We start from the raw sequence: 14709 nt of genomic DNA on the forward strand, positions 1-14709 counted from the left end.
AACAAACTGTATTGCAGAACACTGTAGAGTTACTATAAAGTTGAAGAGGCAAACCATAAACAGTAGAGGAAGAGGTACAGGCAAGAGAGAGCAGAGAAAAGCACTGTAATTCTGTGTTTCTAAATAGATCATTTCACTGGCCTTTTCACTTCCCCTCAGTGTTTGAGGAGTCTCTCCTTTGAGGCGTTGGTAAGCTTTACACTAATTTTTATTATTCACTTTCTCAGGCAATGTTTTCAAACATTTTCATTTTTTATTGGCTTACTTCTTTGGGGAACTTTTGACAACTGGTCAGTTCAAAACTGGTTGCAAAGGCAGCAGCTAAACTAAGAGAGCAAAGCATGATCATCAGCTGATGAAGGTTGAATTGTATTCCAACCTGCTCCCAGGGCCCTTAGGGATCAAAAACTTCCAACAGCTTGGGGAGTTCTGCTTGTCTTGCACTAAGAAGCTAAGGACCAGGAATGAACCATCTTTAGAGAAGAGGGAGTTTTAACTACTTTAAGACTAGATGGAATCTCCATTAGTGAAAGTCTGTTCCAGATGAACAGAAAATGGAGAGGTGAAGGCTCTCATACCACCAGACTGAGGGAAGGGATAGAGAAAAGGGCAGTGTTAGATCCTAGGGAATGAGGGGGAGTAGAAAGAGATAATATTCACAAGATAAGTTAGAGCAACAAGGCTATAGAGGGCAATTTTGAACTGGATCCTGAAACAAATGGAGAGCCAGTGAAGTTTGAGGACAGTGGTGATGTCATCTTGCTTCTTCATACCAGGGTTGCCAGGCATCCGGTTTTCGACCAGAATGCCCGTCTGAAAAGGGACCCTGGCGGCTCCGGTCAGCACCACTGACCGGGCTATTAAAAGTCCGGTTGGCGGCACAGCGGGGCTAAGACAGGCTCCCTACCTGCTGTGACTTTGCATGGCTCCCGGAAGCAGCGGCATGTCTCTCCTCCAGCTCCTACGCGTAGGGGCAGTCGTGGGGGTTCTGCATGCTGCTCTCACCCCAAACACCAGCTCTGCTGCTCTCATTGGCCAGGAACCACAGTCAATGGGAGCTGCAGGGGCGGTGCCTGTCAACGGGGCAGCACGCAGAGCCATCTGGCTGCACCTCCGTATAGGAGCCGGAGTGGGGACATGCCGCTGCTTCCAGGAGCTGCTTCGGATCCTGACCCCCTCCCACACCACACCACACCCTCTGCCCCAGCCCTGATCTCCCTCCCACCCTCCAAACCCCTCGGTTCCAACCCAGGGCACTCTCCTACATCCCATACCCCTCATCCCCAGCCCCACCCCAGAGTCTGCACCCCCCGCCACAGCACTCACACCCAGTTCCCTGACCCAGCCCAGAGCCCCCTCCCACACTCGGAACCCCTCATTTCTGGTCCCATCCCAGAACCCACACCACCAGCCCAGAGCCCATACCCTCTCCCACACTCCAGCCCCCAAGTCAGCCTGGTGAAAATGAGCGAGTGAGTGAGGGTGGATGGAGTGAGTGGGGGCAGAGCTTCGGATAAGGGGCGGGACAATGGTGTTCCGTTTTGTGAGAGTAGAAAGTTGGCAACCCCACTTCGTACACGTCAGAAGCTGAGCAGCAGCATGCTATGGCAGAGGAGACACTTTTACACAATACCTCATTAAGCTTGAGCAGGAGGACTTCTACACTTAGAAGTACACAAGATCAAAGAAGGAAAATTTATTGGGTAATGTATTCGGTAATATTTTGTTTGTTTTGTTTAAGGGCCATCATTTCCAGTCAGGGTCCCCTTGACTAAAAGGCCAAGATTCAGTGGGACTTTCTCCTCTATTCTACACCATCTATGGGATTCTGGATGTACCATGTGAATAGCTAACACGTCAAGGACTATAGAACCGGTGTGTGTTTATTTAGAGCAATAGAGGAAATCTGGATTGGGATTTCCTGTTAAACGGGTATAGGGGGAGGAAAATACAGTATGACTCACCCAGGAGCTGAGGTGAGGCACAAAGGCTGAGAGATTGTAATGTCCTGTAGGGCTCAAGTTATCACTGCAGGTCCCTGTCTGCACAAAGCAATGAGGCACTGAACCATAAACAGTAAACATCACACTAGCACTGGTGATGCTCCCATGAACCAGGACTCCCTGCAGTTGCAGGTTTGGCCTCCTTGTCTGTGCTAATTCTGCTTCCGTTTATAGAATAGAGCTGGCTGGGCAGCTTTTCAGTTGAATGAAAAATTAATTTCAATCTTTGACAAGTTAAGTAATAACAGAAAGGATCTCTATTTGGGAGGGGGGAATTTATGTAGTTATTATAGCATGTTCTATTGGAGATCACACCTGTCAGCACCACCACAGCTACATGTTGTTGGTTTGGGTTTTTTTTGTTTTGTTTTTGTTTTGGCTGTGATACTATATCTATTGGTACAACAGGGACTTGACATTTGATAGAGGCCTTTGGATGCCACTATAATATAAATAAATAATAATAATAACAGTTTTTTCTAGTGAGATGACTCATACATCTGTGAAATCAGTCATTTTGTTAAAATTAATATGAAAAAGAATGCAGACCATATATGTCACAACTTCCAAGAACATCAATAAACAACAACTCATTTGATTATATTCTTGAGCTCAAAACAATGAACATTTTGACTCTGCAGCAATGCTATGGATATTTTAGTAGAGCTTTCAGAGTACATAATTAAAACAGTGCTTCAAAGAGGGAATATGGTCATAATTATAAGAAAAGGTCAAGAGTGTGCAGGTTTCTTCAATAGCGTCACAACAAAAATGAATTAATTGGGACACATACTAAACAAGCAGACTCAAATAGAAGTAAATATATCACTTAACAATTCCTTCCAGTATTAGTCATTGGCCTTCTTTTATCTCTCAAGAAGCTGAAATACAATATCCTGTTCCCTATGCTGGATTTATATCTATCAGAGTTGTAGGAAACTCATAGAAAGCTTGAAAAAAATATCCATTTTCAGATTATCCAGAGCTGTTAAAAACTAGTTCCATTATGTAGAATAGGATACTTTTGATGCTTTTAATTATTTAGTTTTATTTTAAAACTGTACTGCTGGGTTGCAACCTTCAGTGATTTTTCTCCAGTAGTTGCTGAATCACTTTCCTGGCTAGGATACTGCAAAGTATTCTAGTCAGCGTGCCCCCTACTTTAGCTATCATGACCAAAGTAAGCATCTGGTGCAATGAGGTGCTGACCACCTCCCACAAGGTTCTTTGAGCTCTTCACTCTCATAGAAATCAATCACTTTGAGTGATTTCATGCTGTGAAAGGACACTATTTGTCATCCATGGTAACCAAAGCTCTTTGTCCAAAGAACAGGTACAGCAAACTTTCCCACACCCATCCTGTAATTTACCTCACCAATGACCTGAAGAGTCACTTCTGGGGGTGAGTTGATAGTTCAGTCATCATAGCTACCAAATTCTTGGTTCCTCTGTTAGGACGGCAAATAGGGGTGCTGATTAGTACCAGTTGTGATGGTGATTTTTCTGAGGTGGGTACGTATTTACCAACTTAGATACCACAGTATTATGGTAGATAGCTTACAGAAACTTTAGACGGAGGATCATTCAGTCAGACAGGAAGGAACTGGATTGATACCAACTGATGTTGCGTTATAAATCACCATTACATGGAAGGCTTCCCACAGAAATCCATTCTTTATCAAGTTTTGTGCTACAAACTGTTCCTTCACTAAACACCCAAAAAGATTTTTCCCACATTGTGTACAAAATACTGATAATGTACTATAGATAGGGAGAAAGACAGGCTCATCTGTTGATTGAAAAGGTACTGTAGACACTGGGTGAGTAAAAGAACCTGATCTAACAGGCATTTTTCTTTTGCAATTTCTTTGAAGCCATAATTGTTTTGTATGCCAAAAAATCCTTACCTTTTTTAAAATAGGTAAGCATGTTTGGTGCAAGATTTCTGATTTAAACCCATATTTAATAGCAAAAGTGCTGCTGGAAAAAGAGCAAAGTGAAAGGCAAATTTCAAAGCTTTTAAGTGAAAATAGACCGTATGTAAAATACTGATGTTCCCAAATCAGAATATACTGTTATGTGTAGACTTAAGAGTTAAAAATGTTTTAAAACAAAGTACTCTTGGTGAAATGCAAGGTCTCTAAGTGCTACTGGAATGCATAATTTTAAAAAGTAATAATATAGAGTTCTGAACTCACGGATTTAAAATGGTTTTGAAATGTAAATGTATGGAATTAAGACTACACACTGTGTACCACATTAAAGAATTAATGTGTTACTTAAAAAAGCTGAATTTGACTCTTCAATAAATTTATTGATTAAAAAAAGTAGTAAAATTTGTTACCCTGTTTCCCCGAAAATAAGACAGTGTCTTATATTAATTTTTGCTCCCAAAGATGCGCTAGGTCTTATTTTCAGGGGATGTCTTATTTTTCAGAAATGAAAAATGCCTTATTATCGGTGGATGCCTTATTATCGGGGAGGTCTTATTATCGGGGGGATGCCTTATATTACAACGAGAGGCAAAACTGTAAGTAGGCCTTATTTTCGGAGGATGTCTTATTTTCGGGGAAACAGGGTAGCAACGTTTCTGTCCTTTATGCTACACCCAGATGTCATCTTGCCACCAATCCTAGTAATTTCATATTGACAAGCAGTGTAAGGCTGATGGTCTGAAAAAGGGCTAGAGGAAAGTGGGAGAAAGCCCAAGTCAGTATTATAACTGCAAAAATTTGCCCCATTATACTGAATATTTAATGTCAATTCAATGGACGTTTCATGTATATTGGCAAGTTTGGTTTGTATCCTCAAATTAGTGACATCAGTATGGATAGCATATTCCACCATCCCTTATAAAAAGCCTTTAACCTGACTTTTGCTTGAGAAATGCTGAGAGAGGATGCTTTATTTGGTTGAAGGTAAAAGCAAAGAAGAGAACCAAGTGTGACCTAAGTACATAAATAACTGTCCAGATTCACTAAATCAGCATTATACATCACTGCTGGTAGTTCCCAAAAGGGAATGTTCCGACTCTGGTTTTAGACTATGAGACACGATAGTTTGATTATTTTCTTTATCGCTTTATTTAGCTGTTTTTACATTATTGCTTCACAATGTTTTAACTGTATTGTATTTTAAGCTATCATATAGCATCAGGATTACCTTGATGGGGGAGACAGTGAGAATGCTTTATAAATAAAATTATTATAAAAGAATAAAGCTATGGGTCACCAAAAAATAAATAAATAATAATAATGAAAAAAATCACATGAAGGAGAAATTAATGTTTATACTTTTGGTTGTTTCACTAGCTATACCATCTCTCATCCTATAACCCACATAAATTGCTGCTTCAATGGGTTCCATTTCAAACCTCCACACAGTCACAAGTAATCAAAGATTCCCTGTTCTACAAGTAGTGGTCCTAGCGGTGCAAAGCAATCTGCATGAGCAGATCCTTATGTCCATGTGGAGTCCCACTTGAATGAATTATAAGGATTTTCCTGTGTTACAAATACCCCCTGAAAAGGTTGAAATTAAAGATACTGATGAAGCCTAACAGGCGCTTTTAGCATTTACAATACCATCATTCCTCTGAAAATGTGTATAATTTTTTATATTTAAGAAGCATTTGGAGTTGTTGATGTAAGATTACAACTTCAGGATGGGATCCACACAAGCAGACTCACTCCACATGGTCAAGTGGAAGCCAGGACAGTGATTTTGAAGATGAGGTGAAGGTCAGAAAGAGAAAACTGTGATGGAGAGATCAGAGACAGAGCAGTGCTTAGTGAAAACAAGGTTGAGTGAGTGGCCATTTTGATCAGTTCTGGGTTGAAGGTTAAATGGGAAGGTGAGAGTAGGTCAACATGGAAGCTGAAGTAACCAAGAATGAGACTGAGAGGGAGAGATGGATATCAAACTCTGAACAGAAGGCACAAGATGGAGGGGAAAGGGAGGGAAAAGATACTTTAAGAGAATGAGTAGGAAGTGGGGAGAAGATGGAAATGGCAGAAGTGGGGGAGAAGATCAACCGTAGAGCTATGCGAATAACAGATTTTTCAGTTCACTGGCAATTATGAAAAATGGAAGACATTTCATCGTGGGTCAAACAAAAAATATATTTTTTAAAATTTTCAGTGAAACAAATAATAAAAACCCCCATTAAAACGTTGTTTTGAGTCGACCCAAAACAAAACGTTTCAATTTTTGAGAATTTTTTTAAATTTCAATTTTATTTTTCAATAATTTTAAAGGAAATTTTGAAACAAAAAGTGATCTTGAATTGAAAACTCAAAATTCAGTTTAGAAAATGTTGAAACTAAAAGTTTAGACATTTTTGGAAATGTTTTATCGTCTTTTTTTAAAACTAAAACAATTTGGCAAAATTGACGCAAATTTGCCAAATGTTTTAGTGTCACCAAATCTGCGTTTTTCACCAAAAAAAGTTTTGGTCAAAATTTTTGGCCCAGATCTACTCAACACAGCCATCACATTTCTTAGGGAACAACTCAGGGCAATGTGTGTGAAAGAGAAGTCACTTTGGGAGAAAGCAGCTAAAGAGGCAGTGTTAGGGTTACCATACGTCCTCTTTTTCCTGGACATGTCCGGCTTTTCGGCAGTCAAACCCCCGTCCGGGGGGAATTGCCAAAAAGCCAAACATGTCTCGGAAAATGGCGGCTCTGCTCCTCCCCTGACTCTTCGGCTCTGTTTAAGAGCCGAGCTGCCCGAGCGCTATGGGCTTCAGGCAGCCCCCTTGCCTCCGGACCCCAGCCGCCGGCCGGGCACTTCCCCTCCCGGGCTCCGGCGCGGCGCAGGGTCCGGAGGCACGGGGGCTGCCCGAAGCCGGTAGCACTCAGGCAGCCCGGCTCTTAAACAGAGCCAAAGAGGAGCAGAGCCTCCAGCCGCGGCAGCTCTGCTCCTCCCCAACTCTTCGGCTCTGTTTAAGAGCCGGGCTGCCCGAGCGCTACTGGCTTCGGGCAACCCCCGTGCCTCCGGACCCTGCGCCGCCGGAGCCCGGGAGGGGAAGTGCCCGGCTGGGGGCGCAGGGTCCAGAGGCATAGGGGCTGCCCAAAGCCCGAGCGCTACCAGCTTCATGGTTTGCTGGGCAGCCTCCAGACCCTGTGCCCCCCGTTGGGCGCTTCCCCTCCCGGGCTCCAGCTGCGCTGGGGAAGCGCCGGCCGGGGGCGCAGGGTCTGGGGGCTGCCTGGCAAACCGTGAAGCCGGTAGCACTGGGTCAGCCCTTTCCCCGTGGCTGGGAGTAGGAGGGAGGAGGGGGCGGAGTTAGGGCGGGGAAGGGATGGAGTTGGGGTGGGGCTAGGGGGTGGGGAAATGGGCGGGGCCAGGGCCCGTGGAGGGTCCTCTTTTTTTATTTATTAGATATGGTAACCCTAGGCAGTGTCAAATAGGATAACCAGGTTTCTGTGACTGCAAGGAGATAGAGGCCTGAAAACAGGTGTAGCATAGGTAGCTGCTGTGCACGCGTCCCATGCAAGTGTGATTCCACTCTGATCTGAAGGGCCACTTTGGATCAAGAACAAATATTTCACAGAGATCACTTGAACAGCCATCAGATAACTTTTGGTTCCTTCAAGTGCCTCATATTTACCATTCAAAGAGGATAGAATACTTTGTACAGAATGTTGCATTTGTATCACCGAGGCTTGTACCACTCGAAAGCCTAGTTCTCTTTCTTTATTTTTTAAAGATGAAAAGTTTAATACAAGTTTTATTCAGAAAAAAGTTGTTGTAATAATCAACCAGTCAAGCCAAAATTGGTTTAAAAACATGCATTCGGAAATTCTCCTCTCCACTCTTATCACTGCACTCAACTAAGATATTTCATTGGCTCTCTGTTTTTGTGCAGTGCCTCATTTGAGATTTTTTTTGCTTTAGAAATTTCCACTTACATGCTCATCCATCTTTTGTGCCAATAGCACAGTACTTAAAAACTGTCTAGAGAACTCCTTTCCTGAACTATGCAATTAAAGTACTGCTGCAAATTTGGTCTCTATAAGCCCACAAACCACTTACAAACTTAATAATATATTGACTGTATGAAATTTCATCTTCTCCAAATACAATACATCTTACTCTCATTCCCCCACTCACTTTCAAAGTGATTCTGCCTGCACTGCCAAAAGTTATGTTGCTAGTAATCCAGTTAAAATAAATTGTGGATTCTTTCCAGATATTGTAGTTCCTTTATAAAATATGCTTTCCTATTTACCTACTGTAATTGTGGACCTGGGTGAATGCTATTTTCATTTATCATTGTCACTACCTCACTGAACTATCTACTCCTTTATTTTTGGATAATATTTTTCATTGTGAACAGAATCATTTGTGAAATCTTGTTTTATATGAGCAACTTTGATTTTTTTACTTTAAACTCCCATATGCATCTCCATAATATTTTTTTAAGAGATCCTATTTCTTAACCTCACTTCAGCTAAAATACTATAAGTTTGTTTGTCTCCTTAATATTTTTGTTATGCTTTTTGTAGCTATAAAAATGTTCAGTATTGTCACCTGCAATATTTTTTAGTCACAATGCACGTCAGATAAGAATGGTTGTTAAGGGGATGTCAAGTTTCCTTTTTTACTAATTTATCGTCCAAATATAATAATCTTTGTTCCATCTGGTAGAAGGAACATGAGTTTTATTTTATGAATCCTGAAACAATGATATACATTGTGTAATCCATGCTACAATATGTGGAAAAAAACACATTGCTAAATAAAACAATGTAACTAACTAAACCTTAGTGGATACTCTAAAGTTTTTTCAAATGTTTTTGCAAATAATTATCATTACTATGGAAATACGGTGAATATCAAAGTAATGTTATTATGGTAGTCTGACTTACTGACCATAAAGATCCTTATTTGATAGAGAAAAAATAAGAAGACTATTTGTATATCCACAGTGTGATACTTCTAAGTTTTACATATGGTATTTCTAAAATTGCCTTATACTAGGTTTGGAAGTATTGGACTAAGGAGCCAACATGCCCCTCACAAAGAAGCATTAACTGTGCACAGAGGTACTCCAAATGAACAACAGAAGTGCCCAAAAGCATTTGAAGAAGCCACTGAAAAGTGATAGATAAAGATGTCTGTTTCCATAAAGGGAGATAATGAGGAGATGGGGCTTTAATGAACCTCAGATAGGAGTCAGGAAAAATATCCAGCCAACTATCTGCGCAAGCAAAGTGGACGGATGAGACAACGAAAGGTGGGAGCAGGAGTCCATCACCACAGACACCAGGGATGAGCCAGGTTGCTAGAAAATGGAAGTTCACAAAGATGGTGATAAACATAAGAGCTGGAATCTGAATAAAACAGGAGGCAAACTAGGAAAGGAGACAGGAGGTAGAGGAAATTACAGCAACATAGGTGAGCCCAAGATGAGAGGACTTATTTTCTCCTGTCCTTATAAAGCATTTCTACATAAACTTCACTTGTAATACAAATAATTTTCCACCTAAGCAGCAAGGTTTATGGTAACCTTAAACTGTATACCAAAACTTTGAGATTTGCTTTTATTTTAATTGATTCTCTCTTTTTTCCATATTGGATACATTTGTTTGATTTATGCAATATAAAGTTACTGGCTGTTATCTATGCAGAGGCAAACAATCCTTTGACTTCTGAGGAGAGGCAAAGGGATATCTTATCCTAAACCTAGCTTGAGTTCTCAGTTGCCAAAAATTAAACACATTGCTTTTGGTGCTTTGCCTGAGGTTGGACTGAACCAACAGACAAGAATAAAGACTCAGGAGGATAGCTAAGCCTTGATGGACAAAAGTGGCAAATTATCTATCTGAAAACGAGAAATATTTTAAATGTGACCATTGTAAAACCATTGAACAGACCTATGAGTCTCATGGTACATCATATCACATCCTGTGAAATGTACCAAAGTGACAAACAAAAACCTAGGAAGTACTTTTCAAATTTTGAGATTTTATTTTTTAAACTGTGAGTTTTCAAAAACAAATACAAAACTATTTGCCCCATTTCTCTCTCTTCAAAACTTGCTTTTAAAGAGAGTAATTTAAAATCCAATATGAACAAATAAGGGATGAAGTGAAACATTTTTCCAGTTTGCTTCTCATACTGATGTGAGTTTCAAATGATCCCCGGAATATGAAGTGAAGCCATCAAGAGTTTTTTTTGGTTTGAAGATAAATCATGAAAAAACCACTCATATTAGAGAGGTTTCCCACCCAGACCTTAAATCAGTCCATGTTCGTGAATCTTGGTGAAGCTAGTCCAGACGCAGGTTTTAAACAAACGCTGAAACATAGATAATTCTGCTGTAGTTCCTTTACAGAAACTGGTTTTTACAACAAATGTAATAACCTTTTTCATCAACAGACTGCGTATAACATGGAAGGGGCCCCAACTTCCACCATATATTGTACTGCCCTCTTCAATGTGAGTCATAAACAGGACTGCCTTCTCAGAAACTTCAGTCTTTACCAAAAGAAAAAGGCAATGTAAAATGTATGACATATGCTAAAGTCAGATGGTCATGAAATGTATCACTGATAGCAAAAACATCGTCAACCAGAAGTCCTTTCAGATCACTGCATTGGCTTCAGAAGTTTATCTAACACCTTTACCATCATTAATGATGGTCACGATGTGGAAGGTCAATCAGTCTGACATTTAGTTTTCTAACTGTAGAAGAAACAATTCCCGGGGGTGGGGGTGGGGGATGGAAATTGAATTATTCACTGAGGGAATTGTGACATTATAAAATCAGGAAAGAGGGTGAAACTGATGACAAATCCTTTTTTCCTTCCAACATATATGCTTTTAAAAGCTTAACTGATCACTGCTGACAAATAGGACAATCATCTGAGTAACAAAAAACGTCATTCTCTTTGCCTTATTCTAAAAAAATCCTTATTGTATATATTTAAAAAGAGTATATATCCATTCCCAACACAGAACCTGAAACTGTCTCCCAAGATCTATGAGAGTGAGGGATCGTCCTTCAGGATTGGTTGTAGATCCTTGATGATGCGCTGGAGAGGTTTTAGTTGGGGTCTGAAGGTTACGGCTAGTGGCGTTCTGTTACTTTCTTTGTTGGGCCTGTCCTGTAGTAGGTGACTTCTGGCTCTGTCAATCAGTTTCTTCACTTCAGCAGGTGGGTATTGTAGTTTTAAGAATGCTTGATAGAAATCTTGTAGGTGTTTGTCTCTGTCTGAGGGATTGGAGCAAATGTGGTTGTATCTTAGAGCTTGTCTGTAGATAATGGATCATGTGATGTGGTCTGGATGAAAGCTGGAGGCATGTAGGTAAGTATAGCGGTCAGTAGCTTTCCGGTATAGGGTGGTGTTTATGTGACCATCGCTTATTAGCACTGTAGTGTCCAGGAAGTGGATCTCTTGTGTGGACTGGTCCAGGCTGAGGTTGATGGTGGGGTGGAAATAGTTGAAATCATGGTGGAATTCCTCAAGGGCTTCTTTTCCACGGGTCCAGATGATGATGTCATCAATGTAGCGCAAGTAGAGTAGGGGCGTTAGGGGACGAGAGCTGAGGAAGCATTGTTCTAAGTCAGCCATAAAAATGTTGGCATACTGTAGGTCCATGGGTACCCATAGCAGTGCCGCTGACTTGAAGATATAAATTGTCCCCAAATGTGAAATAGTTTTGGTGAGGACAAAGTCACAAAGTTCAGCCACCAGGTTTGCAGTGACATTATTCGGGATACTGTTCCTGACAGCTTGTAGTCCATCTTTGTGTGGTATGTTAGGCTTGAATAAAGAATGGGAGTAGATGGGTCATTACACAAAATAAAAACCATTTCCCCATGCTAATTTTCCCCCTACAGTTACTCACACCTTCTTATCAACTGCTTGAAATGGGCCATCCCGATTATCACTACAAAAGGTTTTTTTTTCTTCTGCTGCTCACCTTAATTGATTAGTCAGTCTCGTTAGAGTTAGTATGGCACCCCCATTTTTTTCATGTTCTCTGTGTGTATATATATATATATATCTTCCTGCTGTATTTTCCACTGCATTCATCTGATGAAGTGGGCTTTAGCCCACGAAAGCTTATGCCCAAATAAATGTTTTAGTCTCTATGGTGCCACAAGTACTCCTCGTTCTCTCCTAATTCAGGTCCATGTAGCTCACCATCATTTTTAGCTCATTTATATTGCTTGTTACATTTATTTTGGGTGCGATGAAATCCAATCTGTATCTGTTTCTTCATGTCTGAGTGACTACTGTATTTGGAAAATAGAATGCACTTATTTTCTAATAAAAGCCAGTGCAGGTTTATTTGTTCCTTGCAATTCAGTTTGTTATGATAAACTTCAGAGAAAATCCTACTCAAAACCAATCTAGGCTACTCATACACACCGTTTGGACCATTCTGGTCTGTGTACATATTTAATGCTTGCTTTATCTGTCAATGTGCCACTTTCATTTATGAGTCCTGTTGAAATGGCGACTTCTCTTTTGCAGAAAGAAGGCAATAATACAATTAGGGATTTGCACAGACACTAATATTAATATTCTCCATCCAGAAGTTCAATGTTAATAAAAATGAATTTGCCTTAAGGTTACATTTTTCACTCTGGGCTTTGGCATCCCTTTCAATTTTCCAGCCAAAAAAGCTACACAAAAAATAATATACAAACTGTTGAAGCCAGTGGACAGATACACCAGCGGAGGGAGGTAAAAATACAGCCCAAAGTAGCTCAGATCAAGTCCCTTTCCTCAGGGCTAGCTTTATTGATACAAAAAGATTCAAACAAGAGCAAAGCAACTCGGAGCACTTGGTTACAGCCACCTTTCCAGCTTTCAGCAAGCTAGTAGGGGGAGGACACACCCTTTCCCCTAGAGAAGATGCAGCCCCTTCACCTCTGCTTTTACAGCCTCACTGCAGCTCACTTACAGGATAGACAGTGAACCTGGGCTGTGCTTGAAACCCCTTACATACTGGGACTTAAGGAGAGCTTTATACCTTGTCTCTCACACACAAATAAGAGTTGGAGAGCTCCTACATGGAATCTTTTCCTGTTTATCTTGTATCCAGTAGCATTTTGTGGCATCAATCTAGTCAGCATATTGGGCTGCCCGTAATGGAGTGGACTATAAATCCCAAAAACCAGTGTGGCAAATTTTAACTGAGGTCTAATTCGGAAGCCATTAGAAGAAAGGTATGAAAGTCTTCTGCCCACCCTCTCCCAAGGTACTATTTTTTAAAAAACGGTCTTCTGCTGGCCCGCCCTCACTAGCGGCTGATAGGATTTGTAATTAACTTCCTCCTAGGCAGACTGATGTTGTAGAAGACAGGTGTGCACAAGATAGAAGATGAGGTGAGGAGGAGAGAGCCCCAAATTAACTTATAAAAGAAATGTCTGGGACAGGTCTCCATTCATTAGTACAAACAGAAAAGTTGTTTTAAAAATCTGTCTTACTACTTTATGTTTAGCTTGTATTCAAGTAAATTTCATATTTAGGAAGGAGTACAACTCAACCCTGACATTAAATTTCCACAAATATTCAGATATAGAAAAATCAATACAAAATTTGGGCTTATTCATATGTGGGTCTAAATATGATGAAGAGCCCAATACAATGCAATGCGAATTTGTAAACCAATGGCTCCGTCTATCAAGACCCATACAACTGGTAATTTAATATATGACATCTTTATCATTCAAATTAAGGACAGTTTAGAAAGTTCCATTTGCTATATCGCTATTCATTTTATGTATTTATTTTTAAATCCTAATGACAGTAAAACATTTGTGACTCTAATTATTTTACTTCTTGCAAAGTTGTTTTTGGTGGAGTAAGTGCCAGGTTTCTTAATGCATCTATGACATGGACTTTGGAGAGATGAAAAATGTTACCATGTGTCAAAAGTGCGTCCAGTATTAAAGAGTGAAAAAGTCATTGCCCAGGAGCTTTGCTTCCCACATGTAAAGAAACAGTTACTTTTTGCTGTTTTGCTTTGGATTTGGTGTTTGTGAAATTTATTAACACAGTCGTTGGCTTGCTGGGTTTAATGATTGGGATCCAGAGTGGGTTTATTTTGAATGAAACTAGAAGGTATTTGTTGCAAGTGAAATTACTTTGTTCTTGTGTTGGTTACCCAATGCTGATCTTGCTTTAGAAAGGAACAAACGCAAAAAGGAATATTACACAAAATGAAAATATACACTTTTGCTTGTGTGGGAGGAATGTGAGAGGAGAAAGGCTGTGCCAATTAAAATTAGCCCATAATAAAACAAGAGTCACAATGTTTCAGTTATAAAACAAGTACTCTTCCACATAGTCATTAAACATAGACCAGACTTCGGGTTTCTATAGCATCTTTCATCCTGATAGTCCCTTGAAGTGTTTACAAAGTAATTAGTGAGTGCAGTGCCTCTGCAGTCAAAGAGAGCAGCCATTGTGCACTCAACATTAGTTCTAGGCATTAGCATACTGAAGAAAGGAGTAATAGCCAGAACACTACGAGTTTCACATATACTTCAAAGAGATCTTTAAATTCTGCCTGGAAGGCCACAGAACAGTGACTGGTAAACAACAAAAAAGGGCTTGGTTTTGGTTTTGTTATTTTACCCAAAGGACCACATTGCCAGTATCTGAATTAGAGATGGGCTTGGGCTGCACAGCTTTGATCCAGACCTGAATGTTCTCAAAGAACATGGGATGTTCATAGCTAGGGT

General features: G+C 40.4%; 1 protein-coding gene across 2 annotated transcripts in view; it reads right to left on the minus strand.

The window, feature by feature from the left end:
• ZNF827 (zinc finger protein 827) overlaps positions 1-14709 on the minus strand; it is a 146665-nt gene that overhangs the window by 17739 nt on the left and 114217 nt on the right. The window lies entirely within an intron of this gene.

This window comes from Trachemys scripta, chromosome 5 (assembly GCF_013100865.1).
Source record: "Trachemys scripta elegans isolate TJP31775 chromosome 5, CAS_Tse_1.0, whole genome shotgun sequence".
NCBI classification, from domain to species: domain Eukaryota; kingdom Metazoa; phylum Chordata; order Testudines; family Emydidae; genus Trachemys; species Trachemys scripta.